The 24,865-nt window shown below is 53.5% G+C and overlaps 31 non-coding genes across 31 annotated transcripts; 20 read left to right on the top strand and 11 right to left on the bottom strand.

Annotated features, from left to right (window-relative positions):
• Positions 1–74: 74 nt before the first annotated feature.
• On the top strand, positions 75–146 carry TRNAE-CUC (transfer RNA glutamic acid (anticodon CUC)). The gene has a single exon. It is a non-coding gene; the product is annotated as a tRNA-Glu (tRNA).
• A 1,126-nt stretch (positions 147–1,272) lies between these two features.
• TRNAL-UAA (transfer RNA leucine (anticodon UAA)) lies at positions 1,273–1,355 on the bottom strand. Its single transcript has one exon. It is a non-coding gene; the product is annotated as a tRNA-Leu (tRNA).
• A 243-nt stretch (positions 1,356–1,598) lies between these two features.
• TRNAE-UUC (transfer RNA glutamic acid (anticodon UUC)) lies at positions 1,599–1,670 on the top strand. Its single transcript has one exon. It is a non-coding gene; the product is annotated as a tRNA-Glu (tRNA).
• A 630-nt stretch (positions 1,671–2,300) lies between these two features.
• Positions 2,301–2,372, top strand: TRNAE-CUC (transfer RNA glutamic acid (anticodon CUC)). Its single transcript has one exon. It is a non-coding gene; the product is annotated as a tRNA-Glu (tRNA).
• A 1,126-nt stretch (positions 2,373–3,498) lies between these two features.
• Positions 3,499–3,581, bottom strand: TRNAL-UAA (transfer RNA leucine (anticodon UAA)). Its single transcript has one exon. It is a non-coding gene; the product is annotated as a tRNA-Leu (tRNA).
• Positions 3,582–3,824: 243 nt separating this feature from the next.
• On the top strand, positions 3,825–3,896 carry TRNAE-UUC (transfer RNA glutamic acid (anticodon UUC)). The gene has a single exon. It is a non-coding gene; the product is annotated as a tRNA-Glu (tRNA).
• Positions 3,897–4,526: 630 nt separating this feature from the next.
• Positions 4,527–4,598, top strand: TRNAE-CUC (transfer RNA glutamic acid (anticodon CUC)). The gene has a single exon. It is a non-coding gene; the product is annotated as a tRNA-Glu (tRNA).
• A 1,126-nt stretch (positions 4,599–5,724) lies between these two features.
• On the bottom strand, positions 5,725–5,807 carry TRNAL-UAA (transfer RNA leucine (anticodon UAA)). The gene has a single exon. It is a non-coding gene; the product is annotated as a tRNA-Leu (tRNA).
• Positions 5,808–6,050: 243 nt separating this feature from the next.
• On the top strand, positions 6,051–6,122 carry TRNAE-UUC (transfer RNA glutamic acid (anticodon UUC)). The gene has a single exon. It is a non-coding gene; the product is annotated as a tRNA-Glu (tRNA).
• Positions 6,123–6,752: 630 nt separating this feature from the next.
• Positions 6,753–6,824, top strand: TRNAE-CUC (transfer RNA glutamic acid (anticodon CUC)). Its single transcript has one exon. It is a non-coding gene; the product is annotated as a tRNA-Glu (tRNA).
• Positions 6,825–7,950: 1,126 nt separating this feature from the next.
• On the bottom strand, positions 7,951–8,033 carry TRNAL-UAA (transfer RNA leucine (anticodon UAA)). Its single transcript has one exon. It is a non-coding gene; the product is annotated as a tRNA-Leu (tRNA).
• A 243-nt stretch (positions 8,034–8,276) lies between these two features.
• Positions 8,277–8,348, top strand: TRNAE-UUC (transfer RNA glutamic acid (anticodon UUC)). The gene has a single exon. It is a non-coding gene; the product is annotated as a tRNA-Glu (tRNA).
• A 1,852-nt stretch (positions 8,349–10,200) lies between these two features.
• On the bottom strand, positions 10,201–10,283 carry TRNAL-UAA (transfer RNA leucine (anticodon UAA)). Its single transcript has one exon. It is a non-coding gene; the product is annotated as a tRNA-Leu (tRNA).
• Positions 10,284–10,526: 243 nt separating this feature from the next.
• TRNAE-UUC (transfer RNA glutamic acid (anticodon UUC)) lies at positions 10,527–10,598 on the top strand. The gene has a single exon. It is a non-coding gene; the product is annotated as a tRNA-Glu (tRNA).
• A 630-nt stretch (positions 10,599–11,228) lies between these two features.
• TRNAE-CUC (transfer RNA glutamic acid (anticodon CUC)) lies at positions 11,229–11,300 on the top strand. The gene has a single exon. It is a non-coding gene; the product is annotated as a tRNA-Glu (tRNA).
• Positions 11,301–12,426: 1,126 nt separating this feature from the next.
• TRNAL-UAA (transfer RNA leucine (anticodon UAA)) lies at positions 12,427–12,509 on the bottom strand. The gene has a single exon. It is a non-coding gene; the product is annotated as a tRNA-Leu (tRNA).
• A 243-nt stretch (positions 12,510–12,752) lies between these two features.
• Positions 12,753–12,824, top strand: TRNAE-UUC (transfer RNA glutamic acid (anticodon UUC)). Its single transcript has one exon. It is a non-coding gene; the product is annotated as a tRNA-Glu (tRNA).
• A 630-nt stretch (positions 12,825–13,454) lies between these two features.
• Positions 13,455–13,526, top strand: TRNAE-CUC (transfer RNA glutamic acid (anticodon CUC)). Its single transcript has one exon. It is a non-coding gene; the product is annotated as a tRNA-Glu (tRNA).
• A 1,126-nt stretch (positions 13,527–14,652) lies between these two features.
• On the bottom strand, positions 14,653–14,735 carry TRNAL-UAA (transfer RNA leucine (anticodon UAA)). Its single transcript has one exon. It is a non-coding gene; the product is annotated as a tRNA-Leu (tRNA).
• A 243-nt stretch (positions 14,736–14,978) lies between these two features.
• Positions 14,979–15,050, top strand: TRNAE-UUC (transfer RNA glutamic acid (anticodon UUC)). The gene has a single exon. It is a non-coding gene; the product is annotated as a tRNA-Glu (tRNA).
• Positions 15,051–16,878: 1,828 nt separating this feature from the next.
• On the bottom strand, positions 16,879–16,961 carry TRNAL-UAA (transfer RNA leucine (anticodon UAA)). The gene has a single exon. It is a non-coding gene; the product is annotated as a tRNA-Leu (tRNA).
• A 243-nt stretch (positions 16,962–17,204) lies between these two features.
• Positions 17,205–17,276, top strand: TRNAE-UUC (transfer RNA glutamic acid (anticodon UUC)). Its single transcript has one exon. It is a non-coding gene; the product is annotated as a tRNA-Glu (tRNA).
• Positions 17,277–19,104: 1,828 nt separating this feature from the next.
• On the bottom strand, positions 19,105–19,187 carry TRNAL-UAA (transfer RNA leucine (anticodon UAA)). Its single transcript has one exon. It is a non-coding gene; the product is annotated as a tRNA-Leu (tRNA).
• A 243-nt stretch (positions 19,188–19,430) lies between these two features.
• On the top strand, positions 19,431–19,502 carry TRNAE-UUC (transfer RNA glutamic acid (anticodon UUC)). The gene has a single exon. It is a non-coding gene; the product is annotated as a tRNA-Glu (tRNA).
• A 630-nt stretch (positions 19,503–20,132) lies between these two features.
• Positions 20,133–20,204, top strand: TRNAE-CUC (transfer RNA glutamic acid (anticodon CUC)). The gene has a single exon. It is a non-coding gene; the product is annotated as a tRNA-Glu (tRNA).
• A 1,126-nt stretch (positions 20,205–21,330) lies between these two features.
• TRNAL-UAA (transfer RNA leucine (anticodon UAA)) lies at positions 21,331–21,413 on the bottom strand. The gene has a single exon. It is a non-coding gene; the product is annotated as a tRNA-Leu (tRNA).
• A 243-nt stretch (positions 21,414–21,656) lies between these two features.
• On the top strand, positions 21,657–21,728 carry TRNAE-UUC (transfer RNA glutamic acid (anticodon UUC)). The gene has a single exon. It is a non-coding gene; the product is annotated as a tRNA-Glu (tRNA).
• A 630-nt stretch (positions 21,729–22,358) lies between these two features.
• Positions 22,359–22,430, top strand: TRNAE-CUC (transfer RNA glutamic acid (anticodon CUC)). Its single transcript has one exon. It is a non-coding gene; the product is annotated as a tRNA-Glu (tRNA).
• A 1,126-nt stretch (positions 22,431–23,556) lies between these two features.
• On the bottom strand, positions 23,557–23,639 carry TRNAL-UAA (transfer RNA leucine (anticodon UAA)). The gene has a single exon. It is a non-coding gene; the product is annotated as a tRNA-Leu (tRNA).
• Positions 23,640–23,882: 243 nt separating this feature from the next.
• On the top strand, positions 23,883–23,954 carry TRNAE-UUC (transfer RNA glutamic acid (anticodon UUC)). Its single transcript has one exon. It is a non-coding gene; the product is annotated as a tRNA-Glu (tRNA).
• A 630-nt stretch (positions 23,955–24,584) lies between these two features.
• TRNAE-CUC (transfer RNA glutamic acid (anticodon CUC)) lies at positions 24,585–24,656 on the top strand. The gene has a single exon. It is a non-coding gene; the product is annotated as a tRNA-Glu (tRNA).
• Positions 24,657–24,865: the final 209 nt, after the last annotated feature.

Here is a 24,865-nt window from a genome sequence, read left to right as displayed (position 1 = left end):
AAATATGCTTTCAGCCCCCATGAGCTTTGTCACTAGGAGAGCAGTGTAGGAACTTTTGCTGTATGGCTCTGGGTTCCCTGGTGGTCTAGTGGTTAGGATTCGGCGCTCTCACCGCCGCGGCCCGGGTTCGATTCCCGGTCAGGGAACAGTCCTTCTTCTGCCCTTGAATGCTTTTCCTTCCCGCAGGTCAGGGCTTCTCAAAATGAATTTGCTTTTCTGACAAACAGTTTGCCTAGCATCCCGCAATCTGGCTCCTAATTTGATTTTCGCAAGGTTCCCTTTGAGTTGCTTTCCTCGGCGGGAGGAAAATCTCTTGTGCAAGGCTCTTGAGGAAGTGAGATTCTGTATTCCGAGGTGCGCTTCTTTTCGTAGGCTTCTGACCACATGGTGTGCGGCAGGAAGTCATCTTTGACAGGGCCGCAGGCTTTGTCTCCAAATGGCATCCCGGACCCACTGCAACCCACCTTTTTGCTGAAACGGAAGTCTGGTTCAGGGTAAGAAAAAGCTGAGCTGCACGTACCGAAAGCAGCAGAGCCCAGCGGCGGAGAGGGTGTGGCCAGGGCTGTCTGATTTGCATAGTGACCAGTGGCATCTTGGGAATGTACAGGCTTTGGAGCCTAACGGGTGCTGCAGGGGTCTGCCTGGCCGGGGAAATGCCTGTCTGGCGCTCCCCTCAGGACACACGTGTCTTCCGTTCGAGCATGGAGGGTGAGGGACATGGGTCACCCTCATATACAGGGGTGTGGGCATGGGCAGGATGGGGCGTGGGGGACCCGTCAGGGCATTGCCCGTTTGGAAGCCCGTTCGGAAGGCAAGAGGAGGCGGAGGCGGAGGCGGGAATCTCTGCTCAATTTTTTCCCGAGGCCTGGGGACAAGCCTTTGCACATTTGATCCAGCCGGGCCTGCATCAGCAGATCCTGCTCCGATGGCAAGGGAGAGCCTGCAGGTGTAAATCAAAGAAAGGGGAGAAATCCGCAAGAGGCGGGTTAACAAATTCCAGTGGCAGGCCCATGTTCCCCAGGAAGCAAGTACTTCCTCCTGCTCCCTTCAGTGGGAAAAGACATAGGAGGTGTATTTCTCTAAGCAGGGGCTCTGCGTAGGTGGCACTGCATTGCTTTGGGAAGCATCCATGCTAAGTGCAGAGTAGCAGCAGACCCCACAGCTGAGACGTGAATTGGGACTGTTAAGGAAGGGCACTGGGAGGGTGAGGAGGGCAGAGGAAAATGCTTTAAAAAAGCATCTGCAAGTTCCTACACACCCGCTGAATACCCATACCAGGGATGGGGCTCGAACCCATGCGGACAACTGTCCATTGGATCTTAAGTCCAACGCCTTAACCACTCGGCCACCCTGGTGAGACCCTAGGCCCTGCCTTACTCAGCTCCCTTTTCATGCTGGCTGCTCCAGCGCAGGCTGTCCAGCAAGAGGTGATTGCAGAGTAAAAAGGCTTTTGCAGGAGGATAAAGGTAATTGCTTATGACAAACACACTGTGTGACACCTAACTTTTCCCCACTCGTACTTTATGGGCAATCTATACAGTGGAGTTAGCTTAGTCACAATAAGGAAGTGAGCAAGGCAGGCTCACAAGAGCATCTCCTCCCTGGTGGTCTAGTGGCTAGGATTCGGCGCTTTCACCGCCGCGGCCCGGGTTCGATTCCCGGTCAGGGAAGATCCCTCTAAGACGTAGACGTGCGTAATTTGTCCACGCAGCTCAGCTTTTTTTAATCGAAGGTCCTTAAAAAGGCACCCCGACCTATAGACGAAAGCAGAGGAAAGGGGCTGGGTCCCCTGTGTCCCAGGTTGCTTTGCTCCCATTGCCCTCAGCCACCTTCATGCGCACGCAGTCCCCCACCCAGTCAGGTGCTCTATGTGGGCGTAAAGTGCAGTACCAGCTCATCAGAAAGGTAAATTGCTGGAAAACCCGGCTGCGATGTATACATCTACTTTGGAGCACTCTTCTCCCTTGCACTCTTGAATCGGTCATTCGCAATGTATTCTTCCAGCAAGCTGAATAACGAGGTAGGTGTGAGAAGGTGTACCAGCTGTCTTTGAGCTATCAGCGGCCACTAGGTGTCCCTCTTGTGATTTCCCGGGGATCCCGATTGTACAGGAATTCGTCGGTTCAGTAGCACGGGGGAGGGGATGGCCTGTGCTTGGAAGTGACAAACAGTCTGGTGGAATCATGAGTGTTTTTTCAAGTTCTGATTCATATTCGCTGTAGAATAAAATATGCTTTCAGCCCCCATGAGCTTTGTCACTAGGAGAGCAGTGTAGGAACTTTTGCTGTATGGCTCTGGGTTCCCTGGTGGTCTAGTGGTTAGGATTTGGCGCTCTCACCGCCGCGGCCCGGGTTCGATTCCCGGTCAGGGAACAGTCCTTCTTCTGCCCTTGAATGCTTTTCCTTCCCGCAGGTCAGGGCTTCTCAAAATGAATTTGCTTTTCTGACAAACAGTTTGCCTAGCATCCCGCAATCTGGCTCCTAATTTGATTTTCGCAAGGTTCCCTTTGAGTTGCTTTCCTCGGCGGGAGGAAAATCTCTTGTGCAAGGCTCTTGAGGAAGTGAGATTCTGTATTCCGAGGTGCGCTTCTTTTCGTAGGCTTCTGACCACATGGTGTGCGGCAGGAAGTCATCTTTGACAGGGCCGCAGGCTTTGTCTCCAAATGGCATCCCGGACCCACTGCAACCCACCTTTTTGCTGAAACGGAAGTCTGGTTCAGGGTAAGAAAAAGCTGAGCTGCACGTACCGAAAGCAGCAGAGCCCAGCGGCGGAGAGGGTGTGGCCAGGGCTGTCTGATTTGCATAGTGACCAGTGGCATCTTGGGAATGTACAGGCTTTGGAGCCTAACGGGTGCTGCAGGGGTCTGCCTGGCCGGAGAAATGCCTGTCTGGCGCTCCCCTCAGGACACACGTGTCTTCCGTTCGAGCATGGAGGGTGAGGGACATGGGTCACCCTCATATACAGGGGTGTGGGCATGGGCAGGATGGGGCGTGGGGGACCCGTCAGGGCATTGCCCGTTTGGAAGCCCGTTCGGAAGGCAAGAGGAGGCGGAGGCGGAGGCGGGAATCTCTGCTCAATTTTTTCCCGAGGCCTGGGGACAAGCCTTTGCACATTTGATCCAGCCGGGCCTGCATCAGCAGATCCTGCTCCGATGGCAAGGGAGAGCCTGCAGGTGTAAATCAAAGAAAGGGGAGAAATCCGCAAGAGGCGGGTTAACAAATTCCAGTGGCAGGCCCATGTTCCCCAGGAAGCAAGTACTTCCTCCTGCTCCCTTCAGTGGGAAAAGACATAGGAGGTGTATTTCTCTAAGCAGGGGCTCTGCGTAGGTGGCACTGCATTGCTTTGGGAAGCATCCATGCTAAGTGCAGAGTAGCAGCAGACCCCACAGCTGAGACGTGAATTGGGACTGTTAAGGAAGGGCACTGGGAGGGTGAGGAGGGCAGAGGAAAATGCTTTAAAAAAGCATCTGCAAGTTCCTACACACCCGCTGAAAACCCATACCAGGGATGGGGCTCGAACCCATGCGGACAACTGTCCATTGGATCTTAAGTCCAACGCCTTAACCACTCGGCCACCCTGGTGAGACCCTAGGCCCTGCCTTACTCAGCTCCCTTTTCATGCTGGCTGCTCCAGCGCAGGCTGTCCAGCAAGAGGTGATTGCAGAGTAAAAAGGCTTTTGCAGGAGGATAAAGGTAATTGCTTATGACAAACACACTGTGTGACACCTAACTTTTCCCCACTCGTACTTTATGGGCAATCTATACAGTGGAGTTAGCTTAGTCACAATAAGGAAGTGAGCAAGGCAGGCTCACAAGAGCATCTCCTCCCTGGTGGTCTAGTGGCTAGGATTCGGCGCTTTCACCGCCGCGGCCCGGGTTCGATTCCCGGTCAGGGAAGATCCCTCTAAGACGTAGACGTGTGTAATTTGTCCACGCAGCTCAGCTTTTTTTAATCGAAGGTCCTTAAAAAGGCACCCCGACCTATAGACGAAAGCAGAGGAAAGGGGCTGGGTCCCCTGTGTCCCAGGTTGCTTTGCTCCCATTGCCCTCAGCCACCTTCATGCGCACGCAGTCCCCCACCCAGTCAGGTGCTCTATGTGGGCGTAAAGTGCAGTACCAGCTCATCAGAAAGGTAAATTGCTGGAAAACCCGGCTGCGATGTATACATCTACTTTGGAGCACTCTTCTCCCTTGCACTCTTGAATCGGTCATTCGCAATGTATTCTTCCAGCAAGCTGAATAACGAGGTAGGTGTGAGAAGGTGTACCAGCTGTCTTTGAGCTATCAGCGGCCACTAGGTGTCCCTCTTGTGATTTCCCGGGGATCCCGATTGTACAGGAATTCGTCGGTTCAGTAGCACGGGGGAGGGGATGGCCTGTGCTTGGAAGTGACAAACAGTCTGGTGGAATCATGAGTGTTTTTTCAAGTTCTGATTCATATTCGCTGTAGAATAAAATATGCTTTCAGCCCCCATGAGCTTTGTCACTAGGAGAGCAGTGTAGGAACTTTTGCTGTATGGCTCTGGGTTCCCTGGTGGTCTAGTGGTTAGGATTCGGCGCTCTCACCGCCGCGGCCCGGGTTCGATTCCCGGTCAGGGAACAGTCCTTCTTCTGCCCTTGAATGCTTTTCCTTCCCGCAGGTCAGGGCTTCTCAAAATGAATTTGCTTTTCTGACAAACAGTTTGCCTAGCATCCCGCAATCTGGCTCCTAATTTGATTTTCGCAAGGTTCCCTTTGAGTTGCTTTCCTCGGCGGGAGGAAAATCTCTTGTGCAAGGCTCTTGAGGAAGTGAGATTCTGTATTCCGAGGTGCGCTTCTTTTCGTAGGCTTCTGACCACATGGTGTGCGGCAGGAAGTCATCTTTGACAGGGCCGCAGGCTTTGTCTCCAAATGGCATCCCGGACCCACTGCAACCCACCTTTTTGCTGAAACGGAAGTCTGGTTCAGGGTAAGAAAAAGCTGAGCTGCACGTACCGAAAGCAGCAGAGCCCAGCGGCGGAGAGGGTGTGGCCAGGGCTGTCTGATTTGCATAGTGACCAGTGGCATCTTGGGAATGTACAGGCTTTGGAGCCTAACGGGTGCTGCAGGGGTCTGCCTGGCCGGAGAAATGCCTGTCTGGCGCTCCCCTCAGGACACACGTGTCTTCCGTTCGAGCATGGAGGGTGAGGGACATGGGTCACCCTCATATACAGGGGTGTGGGCATGGGCAGGATGGGGCGTGGGGGACCCGTCAGGGCATTGCCCGTTTGGAAGCCCGTTCGGAAGGCAAGAGGAGGCGGAGGCGGAGGCGGGAATCTCTGCTCAATTTTTTCCCGAGGCCTGGGGACAAGCCTTTGCACATTTGATCCAGCCGGGCCTGCATCAGCAGATCCTGCTCCGATGGCAAGGGAGAGCCTGCAGGTGTAAATCAAAGAAAGGGGAGAAATCCGCAAGAGGCGGGTTAACAAATTCCAGTGGCAGGCCCATGTTCCCCAGGAAGCAAGTACTTCCTCCTGCTCCCTTCAGTGGGAAAAGACATAGGAGGTGTATTTCTCTAAGCAGGGGCTCTGCGTAGGTGGCACTGCATTGCTTTGGGAAGCATCCATGCTAAGTGCAGAGTAGCAGCAGACCCCACAGCTGAGACGTGAATTGGGACTGTTAAGGAAGGGCACTGGGAGGGTGAGGAAGGCAGAGGAAAATGCTTTAAAAAAGCATCTGCAAGTTCCTACACACCCGCTGAAAACCCATACCAGGGATGGGGCTCGAACCCATGCGGACAACTGTCCATTGGATCTTAAGTCCAACGCCTTAACCACTCGGCCACCCTGGTGAGACCCTAGGCCCTGCCTTACTCAGCTCCCTTTTCATGCTGGCTGCTCCAGCGCAGGCTGTCCAGCAAGAGGTGATTGCAGAGTAAAAAGGCTTTTGCAGGAGGATAAAGGTAATTGCTTATGACAAACACACTGTGTGACACCTAACTTTTCCCCACTCGTACTTTATGGGCAATCTATACAGTGGAGTTAGCTTAGTCACAATAAGGAAGTGAGCAAGGCAGGCTCACAAGAGCATCTCCTCCCTGGTGGTCTAGTGGCTAGGATTCGGCGCTTTCACCGCCGCGGCCCGGGTTCGATTCCCGGTCAGGGAAGATCCCTCTAAGACGTAGACGTGCGTAATTTGTCCACGCAGCTCAGCTTTTTTTAATCGAAGGTCCTTAAAAAGGCACCCCGACCTATAGACGAAAGCAGAGGAAAGGGGCTGGGTCCCCTGTGTCCCAGGTTGCTTTGCTCCCATTGCCCTCAGCCACCTTCATGCGCACGCAGTCCCCCACCCAGTCAGGTGCTCTATGTGGGCGTAAAGTGCAGTACCAGCTCATCAGAAAGGTAAATTGCTGGAAAACCCGGCTGCGATGTATACATCTACTTTGGAGCACTCTTCTCCCTTGCACTCTTGAATCGGTCATTCGCAATGTATTCTTCCAGCAAGCTGAATAACGAGGTAGGTGTGAGAAGGTGTACCAGCTGTCTTTGAGCTATCAGCGGCCACTAGGTGTCCCTCTTGTGATTTCCCGGGGATCCCGATTGTACAGGAATTCGTCGGTTCAGTAGCACGGGGGAGGGGATGGCCTGTGCTTGGAAGTGACAAACAGTCTGGTGGAATCATGAGTGTTTTTTCAAGTTCTGATTCATATTCGCTGTAGAATAAAATATGCTTTCAGCCCCCATGAGCTTTGTCACTAGGAGAGCAGTGTAGGAACTTTTGCTGTATGGCTCTGGGTTCCCTGGTGGTCTAGTGGTTAGGATTCGGCGCTCTCACCGCCGCGGCCCGGGTTCGATTCCCGGTCAGGGAACAGTCCTTCTTCTGCCCTTGAATGCTTTTCCTTCCCGCAGGTCAGGGCTTCTCAAAATGAATTTGCTTTTCTGACAAACAGTTTGCCTAGCATCCCGCAATCTGGCTCCTAATTTGATTTTCGCAAGGTTCCCTTTGAGTTGCTTTCCTCGGCGGGAGGAAAATCTCTTGTGCAAGGCTCTTGAGGAAGTGAGATTCTGTATTCCGAGGTGCGCTTCTTTTCGTAGGCTTCTGACCACATGGTGTGCGGCAGGAAGTCATCTTTGACAGGGCCGCAGGCTTTGTCTCCAAATGGCATCCCGGACCCACTGCAACCCACCTTTTTGCTGAAACGGAAGTCTGGTTCAGGGTAAGAAAAAGCTGAGCTGCACGTACCGAAAGCAGCAGAGCCCAGCGGCGGAGAGGGTGTGGCCAGGGCTGTCTGATTTGCATAGTGACCAGTGGCATCTTGGGAATGTACAGGCTTTGGAGCCTAACGGGTGCTGCAGGGGTCTGCCTGGCCGGAGAAATGCCTGTCTGGCGCTCCCCTCAGGACACACGTGTCTTCCGTTCGAGCATGGAGGGTGAGGGACATGGGTCACCCTCATATACAGGGGTGTGGGCATGGGCAGGATGGGGCGTGGGGGACCCGTCAGGGCATTGCCCGTTTGGAAGCCCGTTCGGAAGGCAAGAGGAGGCGGAGGCGGAGGCGGGAATCTCTGCTCAATTTTTTCCCGAGGCCTGGGGACAAGCCTTTGCACATTTGATCCAGCCGGGCCTGCATCAGCAGATCCTGCTCCGATGGCAAGGGAGAGCCTGCAGGTGTAAATCAAAGAAAGGGGAGAAATCCGCAAGAGGCGGGTTAACAAATTCCAGTGGCAGGCCCATGTTCCCCAGGAAGCAAGTACTTCCTCCTGCTCCCTTCAGTGGGAAAAGACATAGGAGGTGTATTTCTCTAAGCAGGGGCTCTGCGTAGGTGGCACTGCATTGCTTTGGGAAGCATCCATGCTAAGTGCAGAGTAGCAGCAGACCCCACAGCTGAGACGTGAATTGGGACTGTTAAGGAAGGGCACTGGGAGGGTGAGGAGGGCAGAGGAAAATGCTTTAAAAAAGCATCTGCAAGTTCCTACACACCCGCTGAAAACCCATACCAGGGATGGGGCTCGAACCCATGCGGACAACTGTCCATTGGATCTTAAGTCCAACGCCTTAACCACTCGGCCACCCTGGTGAGACCCTAGGCCCTGCCTTACTCAGCTCCCTTTTCATGCTGGCTGCTCCAGCGCAGGCTGTCCAGCAAGAGGTGATTGCAGAGTAAAAAGGCTTTTGCAGGAGGATAAAGGTAATTGCTTATGACAAACACACTGTGTGACACCTAGCTTTTCCCCACTCGTACTTTATGGGCAATCTATACAGTGGAGTTAGCTTAGTCACAATAAGGAAGTGAGCAAGGCAGGCTCACAAGAGCATCTCCTCCCTGGTGGTCTAGTGGCTAGGATTCGGCGCTTTCACCGCCGCGGCCCGGGTTCGATTCCCGGTCAGGGAAGATCCCTCTAAGACGTAGACGTGCGTAATTTGTCCACGCAGCTCAGCTTTTTTTAATCGAAGGTCCTTAAAAAGGCACCCCGACCTATAGACGAAAGCAGAGGAAAGGGGCTGGGTCCCCTGTGTCCCAGGTTGCTTTGCTCCCATTGCCCTCAGCCACCTTCATGCGCACGCAGTCCCCCACCCAGTCAGGTGCTCTATGTGGGCGTAAAGTGCAGTACCAGCTCATCAGAAAGGTAAATTGCTGGAAAACCCGGCTGCGATGTATACATCTACTTTGGAGCACTCTTCTCCCTTGCACTCTTGAATCGGTCATTCGCAATGTATTCTTCCAGCAAGCTGAATAACGAGGTAGGTGTGAGAAGGTGTACCAGCTGTCTTTGAGCTATCAGCGGCCACTAGGTGTCCCTCTTGTGATTTCCCGGGGATCCCGATTGTACAGGAATTCGTCGGTTCAGTAGCACGGGGGAGGGGATGGCCTGTGCTTGGAAGTGACAAACAGTCTGGTGGAATCATGAGTGTTTTTTCAAGTTCTGATTCATATTCGCTGTAGAATAAAATATGCTTTCAGCCCCCATGAGCTTTGTCACTAGGAGAGCAGTGTAGGAACTTTTGCTGTATGGCTGTGGGTTTCCTGGTGGTCTAGTGGTTAGGATTCGGTGCTCTCACCGCCGCGGCCCGGGTTCGATTCCCGGTCAGGGAACAGTCCTTCTTCTGCCCTTGAATGCTTTTCCTTCCCGCAGGTCAGGGCTTCTCAAAATGAATTTGCTTTTCTGACAAACAGTTTGCCTAGCATCCCGCAATCTGGCTCCTAATTTGATTTTCGCAAGGTTCCCTTTGAGTTGCTTTCCTCGGCGGGAGGAAAATCTCTTGTGCAAGGCTCTTGAGGAAGTGAGATTCTGTATTCCGAGGTGCGCTTCTTTTCGTAGGCTTCTGACCACATGGTGTGCGGCAGGAAGTCATCTTTGACAGGGCCGCAGGCTTTGTCTCCAAATGGCATCCCGGACCCACTGCAACCCACCTTTTTGCTGAAACGGAAGTCTGGTTCAGGGTAAGAAAAAGCTGAGCTGCACGTACCGAAAGCAGCAGAGCCCAGCGGCGGAGAGGGTGTGGCCAGGGCTGTCTGATTTGCATAGTGACCAGTGGCATCTTGGGAATGTACAGGCTTTGGAGCCTAACGGGTGCTGCAGGGGTCTGCCTGGCCGGAGAAATGCCTGTCTGGCGCTCCCCTCAGGACACACGTGTCTTCCGTTCGAGCATGGAGGGTGAGGGACATGGGTCACCCTCATATACAGGGGTGTGGGCATGGGCAGGATGGGGCGTGGGGGACCCGTCAGGGCATTGCCCGTTTGGAAGCCCGTTTGGAAGCCCGTTTGGAAGCCCGTTCGGAAGGCAAGAGGAGGCGGAGGCGGAGGCGGGAATCTCTGCTCAATTTTTTCCCGAGGCCTGGGGACAAGCCTTTGCACATTTGATCCAGCCGGGCCTGCATCAGCAGATCCTGCTCCGATGGCAAGGGAGAGCCTGCAGGTGTAAATCAAAGAAAGGGGAGAAATCCGCAAGAGGCGGGTTAACAAATTCCAGTGGCAGGCCCATGTTCCCCAGGAAGCAAGTACTTCCTCCTGCTCCCTTCAGTGGGAAAAGACATAGGAGGTGTATTTCTCTAAGCAGGGGCTCTGCGTAGGTGGCACTGCATTGCTTTGGGAAGCATCCATGCTAAGTGCAGAGTAGCAGCAGACCCCACAGCTGAGACGTGAATTGGGACTGTTAAGGAAGGGCACTGGGAGGGTGAGGAAGGCAGAGGAAAATGCTTTAAAAAAGCATCTGCAAGTTCCTACACACCCGCTGAAAACCCATACCAGGGATGGGGCTCGAACCCATGCGGACAACTGTCCATTGGATCTTAAGTCCAACGCCTTAACCACTCGGCCACCCTGGTGAGACCCTAGGCCCTGCCTTACTCAGCTCCCTTTTCATGCTGGCTGCTCCAGCGCAGGCTGTCCAGCAAGAGGTGATTGCAGAGTAAAAAGGCTTTTGCAGGAGGATAAAGGTAATTGCTTATGACAAACACACTGTGTGACACCTAACTTTTCCCCACTCGTACTTTATGGGCAATCTATACAGTGGAGTTAGCTTAGTCACAATAAGGAAGTGAGCAAGGCAGGCTCACAAGAGCATCTCCTCCCTGGTGGTCTAGTGGCTAGGATTCGGCGCTTTCACCGCCGCGGCCCGGGTTCGATTCCCGGTCAGGGAAGATCCCTCTAAGACGTAGACGTGCGTAATTTGTCCACGCAGCTCAGCTTTTTTTAATCGAAGGTCCTTAAAAAGGCACCCCGACCTATAGACGAAAGCAGAGGAAAGGGGCTGGGTCCCCTGTGTCCCAGGTTGCTTTGCTCCCATTGCCCTCAGCCACCTTCATGCGCACGCAGTCCCCCACCCAGTCAGGTGCTCTATGTGGGCGTAAAGTGCAGTACCAGCTCATCAGAAAGGTAAATTGCTGGAAAACCCGGCTGCGATGTATACATCTACTTTGGAGCACTCTTCTCCCTTGCACTCTTGAATCGGTCATTCGCAATGTATTCTTCCAGCAAGCTGAATAACGAGGTAGGTGTGAGAAGGTGTACCAGCTGTCTTTGAGCTATCAGCGGCCACTAGGTGTCCCTCTTGTGATTTCCCGGGGATCCCGATTGTACAGGAATTCGTCGGTTCAGTAGCACGGGGGAGGGGATGGCCTGTGCTTGGAAGTGACAAACAGTCTGGTGGAATCATGAGTGTTTTTTCAAGTTCTGATTCATATTCGCTGTAGAATAAAATATGCTTTCAGCCCCCATGAGCTTTGTCACTAGGAGAGCAGTGTAGGAACTTTTGCTGTATGGCTCTGGGTTCCCTGGTGGTCTAGTGGTTAGGATTCGGCGCTCTCACCGCCGCGGCCCGGGTTCGATTCCCGGTCAGGGAACAGTCCTTCTTCTGCCCTTGAATGCTTTTCCTTCCCGCAGGTCAGGGCTTCTCAAAATGAATTTGCTTTTCTGACAAACAGTTTGCCTAGCATCCCGCAATCTGGCTCCTAATTTGATTTTCGCAAGGTTCCCTTTGAGTTGCTTTCCTCGGCGGGAGGAAAATCTCTTGTGCAAGGCTCTTGAGGAAGTGAGATTCTGTATTCCGAGGTGCGCTTCTTTTCGTAGGCTTCTGACCACATGGTGTGCGGCAGGAAGTCATCTTTGACAGGGCCGCAGGCTTTGTCTCCAAATGGCATCCCGGACCCACTGCAACCCACCTTTTTGCTGAAACGGAAGTCTGGTTCAGGGTAAGAAAAAGCTGAGCTGCACGTACCGAAAGCAGCAGAGCCCAGCGGCGGAGAGGGTGTGGCCAGGGCTGTCTGATTTGCATAGTGACCAGTGGCATCTTGGGAATGTACAGGCTTTGGAGCCTAACGGGTGCTGCAGGGGTCTGCCTGGCCGGAGAAATGCCTGTCTGGCGCTCCCCTCAGGACACACGTGTCTTCCGTTCGAGCATGGAGGGTGAGGGACATGGGTCACCCTCATATACAGGGGTGTGGGCATGGGCAGGATGGGGCGTGGGGGACCCGTCAGGGCATTGCCCGTTTGGAAGCCCGTTCGGAAGGCAAGAGGAGGCGGAGGCGGAGGCGGGAATCTCTGCTCAATTTTTTCCCGAGGCCTGGGGACAAGCCTTTGCACATTTGATCCAGCCGGGCATGCATCAGCAGATCCTGCTCCGATGGCAAGGGAGAGCCTGCAGGTGTAAATCAAAGAAAGGGGAGAAATCCGCAAGAGGCGGGTTAACAAATTCCAGTGGCAGGCCCATGTTCCCCAGGAAGCAAGTACTTCCTCCTGCTCCCTTCAGTGGGAAAAGACATAGGAGGTGTATTTCTCTAAGCAGGGGCTCTGCGTAGGTGGCACTGCATTGCTTTGGGAAGCATCCATGCTAAGTGCAGAGTAGCAGCAGACCCCACAGCTGAGACGTGAATTGGGACTGTTAAGGAAGGGCACTGGGAGGGTGAGGAGGGCAGAGGAAAATGCTTTAAAAAAGCATCTGCAAGTTCCTACACACCCGCTGAAAACCCATACCAGGGATGGGGCTCGAACCCATGCGGACAACTGTCCATTGGATCTTAAGTCCAACGCCTTAACCACTCGGCCACCCTGGTGAGACCCTAGGCCCTGCCTTACTCAGCTCCCTTTTCATGCTGGCTGCTCCAGCGCAGGCTGTCCAGCAAGAGGTGATTGCAGAGTAAAAAGGCTTTTGCAGGAGGATAAAGGTAATTGCTTATGACAAACACACTGTGTGACACCTAACTTTTCCCCACTCGTACTTTATGGGCAATCTATACAGTGGAGTTAGCTTAGTCACAATAAGGAAGTGAGCAAGGCAGGCTCACAAGAGCATCTCCTCCCTGGTGGTCTAGTGGCTAGGATTCGGCGCTTTCACCGCCGCGGCCCGGGTTCGATTCCCGGTCAGGGAAGATCCCTCTAAGACGTAGACGTGCGTAATTTGTCCACGCAGCTCAGCTTTTTTTAATCGAAGGTCCTTAAAAAGGCACCCCGACCTATAGACGAAAGCAGAGGAAAGGGGCTGGGTCCCCTGTGTCCCAGGTTGCTTTGCTCCCATTGCCCTCAGCCACCTTCATGCGCACGCAGTCCCCCACCCAGTCAGGTGCTCTATGTGGGCGTAAAGTGCAGTACCAGCTCATCAGAAAGGTAAATTGCTGGAAAACCCGGCTGCGATGTATACATCTACTTTGGAGCACTCTTCTCCCTTGCACTCTTGAATCGGTCATTCGCAATGTATTCTTCCAGCAAGCTGAATAACGAGGTAGGTGTGAGAAGGTGTACCAGCTGTCTTTGAGCTATCAGCGGCCACTAGGTGTCCCTCTTGTGATTTCCCGGGGATCCCGATTGTACAGGAATTCGTCGGTTCAGTAGCACGGGGGAGGGGATGGCCTGTGCTTGGAAGTGACAAACAGTCTGGTGGAATCATGAGTGTTTTTTCAAGTTCTGATTCATATTCGCTGTAGAATAAAATATGCTTTCAGCCCCCATGAGCTTTGTCACTAGGAGAGCAGTGTAGGAACTTTTGCTGTATGGCTCTGGGTTCCCTGGTGGTCTAGTGGTTAGGATTCGGCGCTCTCACCGCCGCGGCCCGGGTTCGATTCCCGGTCAGGGAACAGTCCTTCTTCTGCCCTTGAATGCTTTTCCTTCCCGCAGGTCAGGGCTTCTCAAAATGAATTTGCTTTTCTGACAAACAGTTTGCCTAGCATCCCGCAATCTGGCTCCTAATTTGATTTTCGCAAGGTTCCCTTTGAGTTGCTTTCCTCGGCGGGAGGAAAATCTCTTGTGCAAGGCTCTTGAGGAAGTGAGATTCTGTATTCCGAGGTGCGCTTCTTTTCGTAGGCTTCTGACCACATGGTGTGCGGCAGGAAGTCATCTTTGACAGGGCCGCAGGCTTTGTCTCCAAATGGCATCCCGGACCCACTGCAACCCACCTTTTTGCTGAAACGGAAGTCTGGTTCAGGGTAAGAAAAAGCTGAGCTGCACGTACCGAAAGCAGCAGAGCCCAGCGGCGGAGAGGGTGTGGCCAGGGCTGTCTGATTTGCATAGTGACCAGTGGCATCTTGGGAATGTACAGGCTTTGGAGCCTAACGGGTGCTGCAGGGGTCTGCCTGGCCGGAGAAATGCCTGTCTGGCGCTCCCCTCAGGACACACGTGTCTTCCGTTCGAGCATGGAGGGTGAGGGACATGGGTCACCCTCATATACAGGGGTGTGGGCATGGGCAGGATGGGGCGTGGGGGACCCGTCAGGGCATTGCCCGTTTGGAAGCCCGTTCGGAAGGCAAGAGGAGGCGGAGGCGGAGGCGGGAATCTCTGCTCAATTTTTTCCCGAGGCCTGGGGACAAGCCTTTGCACATTTGATCCAGCCGGGCCTGCATCAGCAGATCCTGCTCCGATGGCAAGGGAGAGCCTGCAGGTGTAAATCAAAGAAAGGGGAGAAATCCGCAAGAGGCGGGTTAACAAATTCCAGTGGCAGGCCCATGTTCCCCAGGAAGCAAGTACTTCCTCCTGCTCCCTTCAGTGGGAAAAGACATAGGAGGTGTATTTCTCTAAGCAGGGGCTCTGCGTAGGTGGCACTGCATTGCTTTGGGAAGCATCCATGCTAAGTGCAGAGTAGCAGCAGACCCCACAGCTGAGACGTGAATTGGGACTGTTAAGGAAGGGCACTGGGAGGGTGAGGAGGGCAGAGGAAAATGCTTTAAAAAAGCATCTGCAAGTTCCTACACACCCGCTGAAAACCCATACCAGGGATGGGGCTCGAACCCATGCGGACAACTGTCCATTGGATCTTAAGTCCAACGCCTTAACCACTCGGCCACCCTGGTGAGACCCTAGGCCCTGCCTTACTCAGCTCCCTTTTCATGCTGGCTGCTCCAGCGCAGGCTGTCCAGCAAGAGGTGATTGCAGAGTAAAAAGGCTTTTGCAGGAGGATAAAGGTAATTGCTTATGACAAACACACTGTGTGACACCTAACTTTTCCCCACTCGTACTTTATGGGCAATCTATACAGTGGAGTTAGCTTAGTCACAATAAGGAAGTGAGCAAGGCAGGCTCACAAGAGCATCTCCTCCCTGGTGGTCTAGTGGCTAGGATTCGGCGCTTTCACCGCCGCGGCCCGGGTTCGATTCCCGGTCAGGGAAGATCCCTCTAAGACGTAGACGTGCGTAATTTGTCCACGCAGCTCAGCTTTTTTTAATCGAAGGTCCTTAAAAAGGCACCCCGACCTATAGACGAAAGCAGAGGAAAGGGGCTGGGTCCCCTGTGTCCCAGGTTGCTTTGCTCCCATTGCCCTCAGCCACCTTCATGCGCACGCAGTCCCCCACCCAGTCAGGTGCTCTATGTGGGCGTAAAGTGCAGTACCAGCTCATCAGAAAGGTAAATTGCTGGAAAACCCGGCTGCGATGTATACATCTACTTTGGAGCACTCTTCTCCCTTGCACTCTTGAATCGGTCATTCGCAATGTATTCTTCCAGCAAGCTGAATAACGAGGTAGGTGTGAGAAGGTGTACCAGCTGTCTTTGAGCTATCAGCGGCCACTAGGTGTCCCTCTTGTGATTTCCCGGGGATCCCGATTGTACAGGAATTCGTCGGTTCAGTAGCACGGGGGAGGGGATGGCCTGTGCTTGGAAGTGACAAACAGTCTGGTGGAATCATGAGTGTTTTTTCAAGTTCTGATTCATATTCGCTGTAGAATAAAATATGCTTTCAGCCCCCATGAGCTTTGTCACTAGGAGAGCAGTGTAGGAACTTTTGCTGTATGGCTCTGGGTTCCCTGGTGGTCTAGTGGTTAGGATTCGGCGCTCTCACCGCCGCGGCCCGGGTTCGATTCCCGGTGAGGGAACAGTCCTTCTTCTGCCCTTGAATGCTTTTCCTTCCCGCAGGTCAGGGCTTCTCAAAATGAATTTGCTTTTCTGACAAACAGTTTGCCTAGCATCCCGCAATCTGGCTCCTAATTTGATTTTCGCAAGGTTCCCTTTGAGTTGCTTTCCTCGGCGGGAGAAAAATCTCTTGTGCAAGGCTCTTGAGGAAGTGAGATTCTGTATTCCGAGGTGCGCTTCTTTTCGTAGGCTTCTGACCACATGGTGTGCGGCAGGAAGTCATCTTTGACAGGGCCGCAGGCTTTGTCTCCAAATGGCATCCCGGACCCACTGCAACCCACCTTTTTGCTGAAACGGAAGTCTGGTTCAGGGTAAGAAAAAGCTGAGCTGCACGTACCGAAAGCAGCAGAGCCCAGCGGCGGAGAGGGTGTGGCCAGGGCTGTCTGATTTGCATAGTGACCAGTGGCATCTTGGGAATGTACAGGCTTTGGAGCCTAACGGGTGCTGCAGGGGTCTGCCTGGCCGGAGAAATGCCTGTCTGGCGCTCCCCTCAGGACACACGTGTCTTCCGTTCGAGCATGGAGGGTGAGGGACATGGGTCACCCTCATATACAGGGGTGTGGGCATGGGCAGGATGGGGCGTGGGGGACCCGTCAGGGCATTGCCCGTTTGGAAGCCCGTTCGGAAGGCAAGAGGAGGCGGAGGCGGAGGCGGGAATCTCTGCTCAATTTTTTCCCGAGGCCTGGGGACAAGCCTTTGCACATTTGATCCAGCCGGGCCTGCATCAGCAGATCCTGCTCCGATGGCAAGGGAGAGCCTGCAGGTGTAAATCAAAGAAAGGGGAGAAATCCGCAAGAGGCGGGTTAACAAATTCCAGTGGCAGGCCCATGTTCCCCAGGAAGCAAGTACTTCCTCCTGCTCCCTTCAGTGGGAAAAGACATAGGAGGTGTATTTCTCTAAGCAGGGGCTCTGCGTAGGTGGCACTGCATTGCTTTGGGAAGCATCCATGCTAAGTGCAGAGTAGCAGCAGACCCCACAGCTGAGACGTGAATTGGGACTGTTAAGGAAGGGCACTGGGAGGGTGAGGAGGGCAGAGGAAAATGCTTTAAAAAAGCATCTGCAAGTTCCTACACACCCGCTGAAAACCCATACCAGGGATGGGGCTCGAACCCATGCGGACAACTGTCCATTGGATCTTAAGTCCAACGCCTTAACCACTCGGCCACCCTGGTGAGACCCTAGGCCCTGCCTTACTCAGCTCCCTTTTCATGCTGGCTGCTCCAGCGCAGGCTGTCCAGCAAGAGGTGATTGCAGAGTAAAAAGGCTTTTGCAGGAGGATAAAGGTAATTGCTTATGACAAACACACTGTGTGACACCTAACTTTTCCCCACTCGTACTTTATGGGCAATCTATACAGTGGAGTTAGCTTAGTCACAATAAGGAAGTGAGCAAGGCAGGCTCACAAGAGCATCTCCTCCCTGGTGGTCTAGTGGCTAGGATTCGGCGCTTTCACCGCCGCGGCCCGGGTTCGATTCCCGGTCAGGGAAGATCCCTCTAAGACGTAGACGTGCGTAATTTGTCCACGCAGCTCAGCTTTTTTTAATCGAAGGTCCTTAAAAAGGCACCCCGACCTATAGACGAAAGCAGAGGAAAGGGGCTGGGTCCCCTGTGTCCCAGGTTGCTTTGCTCCCATTGCCCTCAGCCACCTTCATGCGCACGCAGTCCCCCACCCAGTCAGGTGCTCTATGTGGGCGTAAAGTGCAGTACCAGCTCATCAGAAAGGTAAATTGCTGGAAAACCCGGCTGCGATGTATACATCTACTTTGGAGCACTCTTCTCCCTTGCACTCTTGAATCGGTCATTCGCAATGTATTCTTCCAGCAAGCTGAATAACGAGGTAGGTGTGAGAAGGTGTACCAGCTGTCTTTGAGCTATCAGCGGCCACTAGGTGTCCCTCTTGTGATTTCCCGGGGATCCCGATTGTACAGGAATTCGTCGGTTCAGTAGCACGGGGGAGGGGATGGCCTGTGCTTGGAAGTGACAAACAGTCTGGTGGAATCATGAGTGTTTTTTCAAGTTCTGATTCATATTCGCTGTAGAATAAAATATGCTTTCAGCCCCCATGAGCTTTGTCACTAGGAGAGCAGTGTAGGAACTTTTGCTGTATGGCTGTGGGTTTCCTGGTGGTCTAGTGGTTAGGATTCGGTGCTCTCACCGCCGCGGCCCGGGTTCGATTCCCGGTCAGGGAACAGTCCTTCTTCTGCCCTTGAATGCTTTTCCTTCCCGCAGGTCAGGGCTTCTCAAAATGAATTTGCTTTTCTGACAAACAGTTTGCCTAGCATCCCGCAATCTGGCTCCTAATTTGATTTTCGCAAGGTTCCCTTTGAGTTGCTTTCCTCGGCGGGAGGAAAATCTCTTGTGCAAGGCTCTTGAGGAAGTGAGATTCTGTATTCCGAGGTGCGCTTCTTTTCGTAGGCTTCTGACCACATGGTGTGCGGCAGGAAGTCATCTTTGACAGGGCCGCAGGCTTTGTCTCCAAATGGCATCCCGGACCCACTGCAACCCACCTTTTTGCTGAAACGGAAGTCTGGTTCAGGGTAAGAAAAAGCTGAGCTGCACGTACCGAAAGCAGCAGAGCCCAGCGGCGGAGAGGGTGTGGCCAGGGCTGTCTGATTTGCATAGTGACCAGTGGCATCTTGGGAATGTACAGGCTTTGGAGCCTAACGGGTGCTGCAGGGGTCTGCCTGGCCGGAGAAATGCCTGTCTGGCGCTCCCCTCAGGACACACGTGTCTTCCGTTCGAGCATGGAGGGTGAGGGACATGGGTCACCCTCATATACAGGGGTGTGGGCATGGGCAGGATGGGGCGTGGGGGACCCGTCAGGGCATTGCCCGTTTGGAAGCCCGTTCGGAAGGCAAGAGGAGGCGGAGGCGGAGGCGGGAATCTCTGCTCAATTTTTTCCCGAGGCCTGGGGACAAGCCTTTGCACATTTGATCCAGCCGGGCCTGCATCAGCAGATCCTGCTCCGATGGCAAGGGAGAGCCTGCAGGTGTAAATCAAAGAAAGGGGAGAAATCCGCAAGAGGCGGGTTAACAAATTCCAGTGGCAGGCCCATGTTCCCCAGGAAGCAAGTACTTCCTCCTGCTCCCTTCAGTGGGAAAAGACATAGGAGGTGTATTTCTCTAAGCAGGGGCTCTGCGTAGGTGGCACTGCATTGCTTTGGGAAGCATCCATGCTAAGTGCAGAGTAGCAGCAGATCCCACAGCTGAGACGTGAATTGGGACTGTTAAGGAAGGGCACTGGGAGGGTGAGGAAGGCAGAGGAAAATGCTTTAAAAAAGCATCTGCAAGTTCCTACACACCCGCTGAAAACCCATACCAGGGATGGGGCTCGAACCCATGCGGACAACTGTCCATTGGATCTTAAGTCCAACGCCTTAACCACTCGGCCACCCTGGTGAGACCCTAGGCCCTGCCTTACTCAGCTCCCTTTTCATGCTGGCTGCTCCAGCGCAGGCTGTCCAGCAAGAGGTGATTGCAGAGTAAAAAGGCTTTTGAAGGAGGATAAAGGTAATTGCTTATGACAAACACACTGTGTGACACCTAACTTTTCCCCACTCGTACTTTATGGGCAATCTATACAGTGGAGTTAGCTTAGTCACAATAAGGAAGTGAGCAAGGCAGGCTCACAAGAGCATCTCCTCCCTGGTGGTCTAGTGGCTAGGATTCGGCGCTTTCACCGCCGCGGCCCGGGTTCGATTCCCGGTCAGGGAAGATCCCTCTAAGACGTAGACGTGCGTAATTTGTCCACGCAGCTCAGCTTTTTTTAATCGAAGGTCCTTAAAAAGGCACCCCGACCTATAGACGAAAGCAGAGGAAAGGGGCTGGGTCCCCTGTGTCCCAGGTTGCTTTGCTCCCATTGCCCTCAGCCACCTTCATGCGCACGCAGTCCCCCACCCAGTCAGGTGCTCTATGTGGGCGTAAAGTGCAGTACCAGCTCATCAGAAAGGTAAATTGCTGGAAAACCCGGCTGCGATGTATACATCTACTTTGGAGCACTCTTCTCCCTTGCACTCTTGAATCGGTCATTCGCAATGTATTCTTCCAGCAAGCTGAATAACGAGGTAGGTGTGAGAAGGTGTACCAGCTGTCTTTGAGCTATCAGCGGCCACTAGGTGTCCCTCTTGTGATTTCCCGGGGATCCCGATTGTACAGGAATTCGTCGGTTCAGTAGCACGGGGGAGGGGATGGCCTGTGCTTGGAAGTGACAAACAGTCTGGTGGAATCATGAGTGTTTTTTCAAGTTCTGATTCATATTCGCTGTAGAATAAAATATGCTTTCAGCCCCCATGAGCTTTGTCACTAGGAGAGCAGTGTAGGAACTTTTGCTGTATGGCTCTGGGTTCCCTGGTGGTCTAGTGGTTAGGATTCGGCGCTCTCACCGCCGCGGCCCGGGTTCGATTCCCGGTCAGGGAACAGTCCTTCTTCTGCCCTTGAATGCTTTTCCTTCCCGCAGGTCAGGGCTTCTCAAAATGAATTTGCTTTTCTGACAAACAGTTTGCCTAGCATCCCGCAATCTGGCTCCTAATTTGATTTTCGCAAGGTTCCCTTTGAGTTGCTTTCCTCGGCGGGAGGAAAATCTCTTGTGCAAGGCTCTTGAGGAAGTGAGATTCTGTATTCCGAGGTGCGCTTCTTTTCGTAGGCTTCTGACCACATGGTGTGCGGCAGGAAGTCATCTTTGACAGGGCCGCAGGCTTTGTCTCCAAATGGCATCCCGGACCCACTGCAACCCACCTTTTTGCTGAAACGGAAGTCTGGTTCAGGGTAAGAAAAAGCTGAGCTGCACGTACCGAAAGCAGCAGAGCCCAGCGGCGGAGAGGGTGTGGCCAGGGCTGTCTGATTTGCATAGTGACCAGTGGCATCTTGGGAATGTACAGGCTTTGGAGCCTAACGGGTGCTGCAGGGGTCTGCCTGGCCGGAGAAATGCCTGTCTGGCGCTCCCCTCAGGACACACGTGTCTTCCGTTCGAGCATGGAGGGTGAGGGACATGGGTCACCCTCATATACAGGGGTGTGGGCATGGGCAGGATGGGGCGTGGGGGACCCGTCAGGGCATTGCCCGTTTGGAAGCCCGTTCGGAAGGCAAGAGGAGGCGGAGGCGGAGGCGGGAATCTCTGCTCAATTTTTTCCCGAGGCCTGGGGACAAGCCTTTGCACATTTGATCCAGCCGGGCCTGCATCAGCAGATCCTGCTCCGATGGCAAGGGAGAGCCTGCAGGTGTAAATCAAAGAAAGGGGAGAAATCCGCAAGAGGCGGGTTAACAAATTCCAGTGGCAGGCCCATGTTCCCCAGGAAGCAAGTACTTCCTCCTGCTCCCTTCAGTGGGAAAAGACATAGGAGGTGTATTTCTCTAAGCAGGGGCTCTGCGTAGGTGGCACTGCATTGCTTTGGGAAGCATCCATGCTAAGTGCAGAGTAGCAGCAGACCCCACAGCTGAGACGTGAATTGGGACTGTTAAGGAAGGGCACTGGGAGGGTGAGGAGGGCAGAGGAAAATGCTTTAAAAAAGCATCTGCAAGTTCCTACACACCCGCTGAAAACCCATACCAGGGATGGGGCTCGAACCCATGCGGACAACTGTCCATTGGATCTTAAGTCCAACGCCTTAACCACTCGGCCACCCTGGTGAGACCCTAGGCCCTGCCTTACTCAGCTCCCTTTTCATGCTGGCTGCTCCAGCGCAGGCTGTCCAGCAAGAGGTGATTGCAGAGTAAAAAGGCTTTTGAAGGAGGATAAAGGTAATTGCTTATGACAAACACACTGTGTGACACCTAACTTTTCCCCACTCGTACTTTATGGGCAATCTATACAGTGGAGTTAGCTTAGTCACAATAAGGAAGTGAGCAAGGCAGGCTCACAAGAGCATCTCCTCCCTGGTGGTCTAGTGGCTAGGATTCGGCGCTTTCACCGCCGCGGCCCGGGTTCGATTCCCGGTCAGGGAAGATCCCTCTAAGACGTAGACGTGCGTAATTTGTCCACGCAGCTCAGCTTTTTTTAATCGAAGGTCCTTAAAAAGGCACCCCGACCTATAGACGAAAGCAGAGGAAAGGGGCTGGGTCCCCTGTGTCCCAGGTTGCTTTGCTCCCATTGCCCTCAGCCACCTTCATGCGCACGCAGTCCCCCACCCAGTCAGGTGCTCTATGTGGGCGTAAAGTGCAGTACCAGCTCATCAGAAAGGTAAATTGCTGGAAAACCCGGCTGCGATGTATACATCTACTTTGGAGCACTCTTCTCCCTTGCACTCTTGAATCGGTCATTCGCAATGTATTCTTCCAGCAAGCTGAATAACGAGGTAGGTGTGAGAAGGTGTACCAGCTGTCTTTGAGCTATCAGCGGCCACTAGGTGTCCCTCTTGTGATTTCCCGGGGATCCCGATTGTACAGGAATTCGTCGGTTCAGTAGCACGGGGGAGGGGATGGCCTGTGCTTGGAAGTGACAAACAGTCTGGTGGAATCATGAGTGTTTTTTCAAGTTCTGATTCATATTCGCTGTAGAATAAAATATGCTTTCAGCCCCCATGAGCTTTGTCACTAGGAGAGCAGTGTAGGAACTTTTGCTGTATGGCTCTGGGTTCCCTGGTGGTCTAGTGGTTAGGATTCGGCGCTCTCACCGCCGCGGCCCGGGTTCGATTCCCGGTCAGGGAACAGTCCTTCTTCTGCCCTTGAATGCTTTTCCTTCCCGCAGGTCAGGGCTTCTCAAAATGAATTTGCTTTTCTGACAAACAGTTTGCCTAGCATCCCGCAATCTGGCTCCTAATTTGATTTTCGCAAGGTTCCCTTTGAGTTGCTTTCCTCGGCGGGAGGAAAATCTCTTGTGCAAGGCTCTTGAGGAAGTGAGATTCTGTATTCCGAGGTGCGCTTCTTTTCGTAGGCTTCTGACCACATGGTGTGCGGCAGGAAGTCATCTTTGACAGGGCCGCAGGCTTTGTCTCCAAATGGCATCCCGGACCCACTGCAACCCACCTTTTTGCTGAAACGGAAGTCTGGTTCAGGGTAAGAAAAAGCTGAGCTGCACGTACCGAAAGCAGCAGAGCCCAGCGGCGGAGAGGGTGTGGCCAGGGCTGTCTGATTTGCATAGTGACCAGTGGCATCTTGGGAATGTACAGGCTTTGGAGCCTAACGGGTGCTGCAGGGGTCTGCCTGGCCGGAGAAATGCCTGTCTGGCGCTCCCCTCAGGACACACGTGTCTTCCGTTCGAGCATGGAGGGTGAGGGACATGGGTCACCCTCATATACAGGGGTGTGGGCATGGGCAGGATGGGGCGTGGGGGACCCGTCAGGGCATTGCCCGTTTGGAAGCCCGTTCGGAAGGCAAGAGGAGGCGGAGGCGGAGGCGGGAATCTCTGCTCAATTTTTTCCCGAGGCCTGGGGACAAGCCTTTGCACATTTGATCCAGCCGGGCCTGCATCAGCAGATCCTGCTCCGATGGCAAGGGAGAGCCTGCAGGTGTAAATCAAAGAAAGGGGAGAAATCCGCAAGAGGCGGGTTAACAAATTCCAGTGGCAGGCCCATGTTCCCCAGGAAGCAAGTACTTCCTCCTGCTCCCTTCAGTGGGAAAAGACATAGGAGGTGTATTTCTCTAAGCAGGGGCTCTGCGTAGGTGGCACTGCATTGCTTTGGGAAGCATCCATGCTAAGTGCAGAGTAGCAGCAGACCCCACAGCTGAGACGTGAATTGGGACTGTTAAGGAAGGGCACTGGGAGGGTGAGGAGGGCAGAGGAAAATGCTTTAAAAAAGCATCTGCAAGTTCCTACACACCCGCTGAAAACCCATACCAGGGATGGGGCTCGAACCCATGCGGACAACTGTCCATTGGATCTTAAGTCCAACGCCTTAACCACTCGGCCACCCTGGTGAGACCCTAGGCCCTGCCTTACTCAGCTCCCTTTTCATGCTGGCTGCTCCAGCGCAGGCTGTCCAGCAAGAGGTGATTGCAGAGTAAAAAGGCTTTTGCAGGAGGATAAAGGTAATTGCTTATGACAAACACACTGTGTGACACCTAACTTTTCCCCACTCGTACTTTATGGGCAATCTATACAGTGGAGTTAGCTTAGTCACAATAAGGAAGTGAGCAAGGCAGGCTCACAAGAGCATCTCCTCCCTGGTGGTCTAGTGGCTAGGATTCGGCGCTTTCACCGCCGCGGCCCGGGTTCGATTCCCGGTCAGGGAAGATCCCTCTAAGACGTAGACGTGCGTAATTTGTCCACGCAGCTCAGCTTTTTTTAATCGAAGGTCCTTAAAAAGGCACCCCGACCTATAGACGAAAGCAGAGGAAAGGGGCTGGGTCCCCTGTGTCCCAGGTTGCTTTGCTCCCATTGCCCTCAGCCACCTTCATGCGCACGCAGTCCCCCACCCAGTCAGGTGCTCTATGTGGGCGTAAAGTGCAGTACCAGCTCATCAGAAAGGTAAATTGCTGGAAAACCCGGCTGCGATGTATACATCTACTTTGGAGCACTCTTCTCCCTTGCACTCTTGAATCGGTCATTCGCAATGTATTCTTCCAGCAAGCTGAATAACGAGGTAGGTGTGAGAAGGTGTACCAGCTGTCTTTGAGCTATCAGCGGCCACTAGGTGTCCCTCTTGTGATTTCCCGGGGATCCCGATTGTACAGGAATTCGTCGGTTCAGTAGCACGGGGGAGGGGATGGCCTGTGCTTGGAAGTGACAAACAGTCTGGTGGAATCATGAGTGTTTTTTCAAGTTCTGATTCATATTCGCTGTAGAATAAAATATGCTTTCAGCCCCCATGAGCTTTGTCACTAGGAGAGCAGTGTAGGAACTTTTGCTGTATGGCTCTGGGTTCCCTGGTGGTCTAGTGGTTAGGATTCGGCGCTCTCACCGCCGCGGCCCGGGTTCGATTCCCGGTCAGGGAACAGTCCTTCTTCTGCCCTTGAATGCTTTTCCTTCCCGCAGGTCAGGGCTTCTCAAAATGAATTTGCTTTTCTGACAAACAGTTTGCCTAGCATCCCGCAATCTGGCTCCTAATTTGATTTTCGCAAGGTTCCCTTTGAGTTGCTTTCCTCGGCGGGAGGAAAATCTCTTGTGCAAGGCTCTTGAGGAAGTGAGATTCTGTATTCCGAGG

This window comes from Triturus cristatus, chromosome 5_2 (genome assembly GCF_964204655.1).
Source record: "Triturus cristatus chromosome 5_2, aTriCri1.1, whole genome shotgun sequence".
Classification (NCBI taxonomy): Eukaryota; Metazoa; Chordata; class Amphibia; order Caudata; family Salamandridae; genus Triturus; species Triturus cristatus.
Note: the sequence above shows the minus strand (reverse complement) of the source record. Positions and strands in the feature narration are given on the sequence as shown.